The sequence below is a fragment of the Amphiprion ocellaris genome, chromosome 3, assembly GCF_022539595.1.
Source record: "Amphiprion ocellaris isolate individual 3 ecotype Okinawa chromosome 3, ASM2253959v1, whole genome shotgun sequence".
Classification (NCBI taxonomy): Eukaryota; Metazoa; Chordata; class Actinopteri; family Pomacentridae; genus Amphiprion; species Amphiprion ocellaris.
Genome location: NC_072768.1, coordinates 10,926,869 through 10,933,133, shown reverse-complemented (window position 1 = coordinate 10,933,133; position 6,265 = coordinate 10,926,869). Strand labels below are relative to the sequence as shown.

General features: G+C 39.7%; 1 long non-coding RNA gene across 1 annotated transcript in view; it reads left to right on the top strand.

The window, feature by feature from the left end:
- The first annotated feature begins 689 nt into the window (after window positions 1-689).
- LOC129348562 (uncharacterized) overlaps window positions 690-6,265 on the top strand; it is a 70,076-nt gene continuing 64,500 nt past the window's right edge. Inside the window, exon 1 of the long non-coding RNA XR_008601155.1 lies at window positions 690-1,039. This is a non-coding gene — a long non-coding RNA (uncharacterized LOC129348562). The remainder of the gene's footprint in view (window positions 1,040-6,265) is intronic.

Sequence of the window (6,265 nt, the reverse complement as noted above, 5' to 3'; positions counted from 1 at the left end):
ATTGATGCCGGGGAGGAGAGCAGGGGGTGCAGGTGCTAGTGACAGCAACGTGAGTCAGTGAAGAAGGGAGAGGTTCCGGGGTGTGTGTGTGGGTGTAAACAGTTATTCACATGGAGACGACTGTACAGCATGCAGCAGATTAGCCGCGAGCATCTGGCTACCCAGCCTGTTGGGGTGAACTCCGTTCCCTCGAAAAAATTAGGAACGTTTCCAAAATAAATTAAAATTGTCAATGAAGCCTATATTGCAGACTCTACAGGCAGAATAAAGGAATGTATTAAGGCTCATGATTCTACTGAAACCATGGGCCGTTGTGGGAATGGGCCAGAAATAAGAACAGACTTTGCACAGTTACTTATGTAATAACCTGATAAATATGACATTTGTTATTCTCTTTGCCAACTATTTGTTTGTTGAATATGGTGGTGTGTACACATTTTTGCACAATGAATATATGCATTTAATGTGTTTGCATTTGCAAGTCCAGTTCCACCTGTTTTTTGTTTAGGAAAAATTAATATTTTACATTACAAGACAATTTAAGGTTGCCAACACTGTTTAAATATAGAAATAATTCTGTTCTATTAAAAATATTTTTAACCGGGTAAAGTTGTGTTTCCTGTTTTGCCTGTCAGTGACCTCGCGGGCGGGAAGTGACCTTTGTGCCGGAAGAGAGAAGAAGAAGAGAAGATGTTATTCAGCCGGATGTAAGACATTCGTTGGAAAGGAACGGACTTTAATGCTTTACACGTCTTCAGGATCATTTTTTAGTTGAGGACTACTTAAGACCTGTAGTCTTCGGTTCCGGACGAGTGTTTTGTTGCCGTGTGGAGTGAGCTAGCCACATTAGCTTAGCTCACCGGACCTGCGTCTATGGGACACACTTTTGGACCTTCAGCCGACACAACGAGAGCGGACAGCGCTGTCGGTGAGAGCTGCAGGACCGACATGGATGCTGCCGTGCTGAGGACAGTCTGCGGTCTGCAGGAGTGTGAGGATCCGACTGTTAGCTGCTGTTGTTCTGCCACAGAGGGAGACGGTGAGTCTACACGTCCCGTGTGAGTTGCTGTAGTTCTGAAAACTTGTTTAAAGCATTCTTTTCTTCGAAGAGCTCTAACTAAAAGCACGCCAACAAACATTAAACTAAGGTGAATATTGAAAGTTAAAGCGAGAGTACACTCAGGTTGACACAGACTAAATACTGATACATTCCGAGTCTATTTTATTTGTACGTTTATTATTATTTTTCTTTGAACCGGTTTGTTGCACCTTTGTGTTTAATACAAAGTTGGACTTTATTTATCGTGTTTGTCATATTATTTCTATCTTCTGCTATGCATACACATTCGGTTCTGTGTTAAAATAATTTGTATGTTACTATTCTAAAGTATACCTTGGTAGCCTAAAATTCAATATGTTGTTTAATAAGTGAAAGTCATAAGTTACCCTAGACAGCTACTATACATCGAGCTGTCGCTTGTTTATTTGTGTCTACTTAAAAGGGTAATTACTTTATCAATTTCGTCATAAAGCGTTCCTTTTACTATGAGCTGATGGGAGAGGATTACGTCTAGAAAATTTAGAAGGTCAATGAAGTCTTTCTTGGTCAGCTGAGACGGCTGACAAGCTGTGTCATTAGAGCCCACATGGACTATCACTCAGTGGACAGCAGGTGGAAGTGAGCGCAGCAGTCCTGGCAGTTTACCCAGAATGACTGGGACTGTGGCTCCAGGAAGATAGTGTGTGACAGCGTTGAAGAAGCGCATGTTCCTGGTGATGGAGGCTCCAACTATTAATGTGGTTGGAGAGAAAAGGGGACAAGGAGATGATGGTGATTGGAGATTAGGGGATGACTGAGCAGGCTGGTGTGGTGAGGCCGTGACGGTGATGGGAGAGGAGCAGGGAAGACCTCTAGGGCGCCTCTTTCAAGAGTTTGTGGCGAGAAGCAGAGGTCTTTGGACGGGATGAGGGCTGTCGGTTTGGCTTTCCAGTGGAGTTGGAAACCACCCCAGCACTGCAATCCACCAGTGGTGAAAAGGCTGCAGCTGCCGAGTCCTGCATATACTACATGGCATTAAATGACGTACAAAAAGCAAAAAATGTGTTGTGACAATACACAAAATGACTGGGTTTGTTATTCAAACACTGTTTCATTATTGTAGGCTGGATATTACAGAGTAAGGGTTGTATCAAATGACTGATTTGCAGTCTGGACACCTTTCCAAAAACAATACTTGTGCTCTGGTTGATGATACCACAGGTGTATTTTGATGTGTTTTGTATTGGTGCACTTCAGCAGTAAGCTATGATTTTTTTTTTCCTTTTGAACTCAGTGCATTTGCTACCGTTTTGTGGTGTTCTTCATGTTTTGTTGTTGGTGCAACGTTCTTAATCAGCGGCAGACCTTGTACTCTTTTATTGGCACGTATCTGTCTGTGACATCAGTAACCTTGTCCGCTCATGAACTATGTAGCTCATAAAAAAGGTATTAATTTAAAATATAACTTTTAACATGTAAACAGGATTTTTGAATTAAATAAATAAAATGACATTAACTTGAGTCACAAGTGCAGCAACTAAGTCAGAGACAATCAAATCACCCTTTGAATAACAGAGACCTGAGATTCACCCCAGTTACATAAAATGAATCAGCAGTATCAGAAAGTGAAAGGTATACTCATTGTAGACAGCTGACTCTCCTCAGCACCATTAGACCTTAAGAGCCTCTGAGAAGGAGAGTTTTAGGCTGAAATGGGAACAAGTTTACAAATGTGAAGAGTCCAAATGCAGCCAAAGCTACACGTCTTTATGCTTAATAAGTTACTATGCAGCATGCAAATTGTCATCTTTTCTGACTTAGAGAAAAAAGATAAAAATCTGATTTGTTTTGTTGTGGTTAGAAAGTGGTTAGATTTAACAGACTGTGCATAAGAAAGTTTTTGAGCTGTTCAGCTGATGACGAATTCTGGAGCAATGAGCTAATCCACATCCTCGTCAGATGTGGACTGTGATCAAATAGTGTGACCAATACAAAGACAGTCCTTTGACCAGTGACTATAAAATATCACCTTAAAATGCAACATTATTCAATAACACAAAGCTACAGATGACAAGAGAAAGATAGGCTGTTGTCATGATGGATGCTGGTATGTCATTTACAATACTTGAATGTCCACAGCTCCACTTTTTGTCGTCTAAGAAATCGTTTCAGACAACAGGGTAGGTTGAATGTTTAAGATCTTCAAACAAATTTAAATATCAGAGAAAGGAATCCCTGAGCCCTTCAGAAAAAGTGGGACAAGATTGCACAAGCCAACATTGACAATCCCATTAATTCTATGCTGCACACAGATGCGCGTCTCATTACTGACTTGTGATCTCTGCTCGATGACCCCACTCTCAGTCTGGCCATTATCATAATCAATATCGTGTGTACTTGGTTGTTTCATGATGTCCATTCTGTTGTAGAGATACTATTGAAACAACAAATCTTTATTCCCCTATGCGAATTAGAATTAATAGAAGTGAATAAAGCATTACACGCTGCATTTTTATTCTTGTCCATTTTTTGTTACTGTGATGTATTTTTGTCATTGGAAATGTGTTTTATCCAAAAGTGTTTTGTTCATTGGCTCAGACTTATCAATTGTCTGTAGTTTCAGTGACTTAAGAAGAAAATTAGAAATTCAAAATTGCATCAGATAATGAAGAATAACTGTAGACATAAACAGCATATTTTGGGTATACATATAAAAGGTGTTACCAGTTTCAGTGTTGCTGGATTTGACTAACACTAAATCTAAACTACGCCACTGTCAGAAAAGCAAAGCTCTTTGTATAATAATTACTGCAGTTATTTTCTGTCCAACGTGATGTATATTATTCTCTTTAAATGACACTCACACACCTAACTCGGTCAAACATACAGTGCACCCGCAGCTTGACAGCATACATGCCAGTAATGGACATGACAGGACCCCACAGACTCACCTGGATATGATTTGATCACTGACAGGTTGAAAAAAGGAATCGTTGAAAAAATGAGCCTTCTGCCATGTGTTTGCCAGTTTCTTTGTCAATATCTTCTTCCTGTTCCACTTCTAGGTTTTGAACCTCTAATAGCCCCACTGAGCTGGCTGTCTGTTTATTTTGTGAATATGTTTGAGTCATGCACATGCACACATTTGCATTATTAAGAAGAATCTTTAGTACGTAGGAAACAGCTGGTGAGCTAAGTGACTTCTGTTTCTGTCCTCACACTCTCTGCTAAAGGGTTTAAACCTGGGCTTTTAATGAGTTTTATGTTCAGCGAGAGTAAGGCGATAAAACATCTCAGATGTGGAGTCTTCTCCTCATTTTATCATACTAAAAAGTCACAGTACAGAATATTGTCTGTAAATGAGATGCTTTATCAAGTCCAACACAGCAGAGTTGTCTTTTCTACAATCATGCATGGTATTAGAAAAACTACTGCTATTTTAGCTGCTGCTGTGCAGGCAATTTTGCTCTGCTCTTAATTTCTTTTTTGCTACGGCGTGATGATAAAAGCTTCTTTAAAAAATTAAACATTAATATAAACTCTGTTATGACCACTACTATTGCTCCCTTGGCTGCTCATAAAAAACTGGAACATTTTTGCTTTGCAGCCAGTCCTCTCAGACAGCCTGTGCCTTTGATACCATGATTCAGATTCATTCTCAGATGTTATGTCTCAGACAGAGCAGTCATGCCAGAGTGAATATCTGAAATGGCGTCCCTGTGGCAGATACGATATTTGCTGCTAAGTTTTGGTGTAATAGTGTTGCTCAGCAATAAGATGCCCTTGAGGAGGATCTGTCAGGATTACTGACCTTGTCATTCACTGTAGCATGTCGTGCGCTCCAGGTCACTAATGAGTGTTTCACTGTGAATACCTAAGCATGTACTTGTCATCCTGTCAATTTTTACAGGTTCACCAAAGTGTGCCCTGCTCACTGCTTAGAATTTTTAATTTGTCTCAACGGGAACAGGGGAGATTAATAGTATTCACTTGTGTATCCGTGACAACCTGTAGTCACAATGTATGACACGCACAGTTCCATGAAATCCAAATAAATAGGACAAATTATAGTTGAATTCCACCAATTTGAGCAGAGCCATAATGCCGTTATACCATGACCCACTTTTCTTTGTAGCATTTAAAGACAAAGAGCATGCAAGAGATGTGCCAAGTGCAAAAAGTGCAGCATGATAGAGCACAAGTGGTTCACATCTGTAGTGCAGAAACAATTTGCACTCTCAATAACACCGTGTTATCCACATAACAAAGATCCATCTGCAGGAACAGTGAGGCAACTTTTCTGGGCTAAGCAGCTTAATTATGTGCCACAGTAAAGTCGCACTAGAGATTAACTAATGATGAATGATGAAAACCAGAAATATCTTGACATGATTCCATCTTTTAACATCTCTTGAACAATGGCCCTCAGTTGATATAATCCTCTGTGTGCTTTCATCTTACAAATTCCTAATAATGACTTTGAGAAAAATCACTTTTTTGGCAGTGAGCACAGAGGAAGATATGAGCTTTTAATGGTTACGAGGAATGTTAAATCTGACTAAATACCCAATTAAGCTAAGAGCGACACTCATCAGATATTGTCTCCTGCTGCTAAATGGTGCTTCATTTCTATGTCATGGCTTTTTTAAAGATTCTTAGATTGTCAGAGAAAAGTGGCAATCAGGAGAGCATTGTTCATCACAAGGTTCACAGTAGTTGTGCAATGGTCTGATCCCAACTCTGACAGGGAGTGCTGCAGGTTCTCAAAGGATCCTTAAAGCTCGCCAATATCTGATCTCTCTGGTCTGGTGAGCTGTACCACTCACAGGGTAAATTAAATATTTTAAGGTTTTAATTTGGGGTGTACACATTTTATCAGTGGTTGCAGAAATAAGAACGTTGGTAGCTTACTGTGAGAAAATTACATTTCAAAATCACCTTTCAGTGCCAGTGATGAAAACTTCATTATTGATCTCGGTAAGAGTAGATAATCAGAAATAAAAACACCAAAACATTTCACTGCAAAATCTGTTTAGTTCCTGTTCTGAAGCCTTTGATTGTATCTAAGTCAGCAGATGGAGGTTGTAATTCAAAGATATTTAAATTTTCACCTGTGAGAAGTTGTTTAAGCACCCAGAAAAAATGAGTCAGAGGATTGACAAAGACTGCGACCACTGGGAAAATGCAGCATTCACTGAAAGAGTTTTCTCAACCACCTATCTTCTT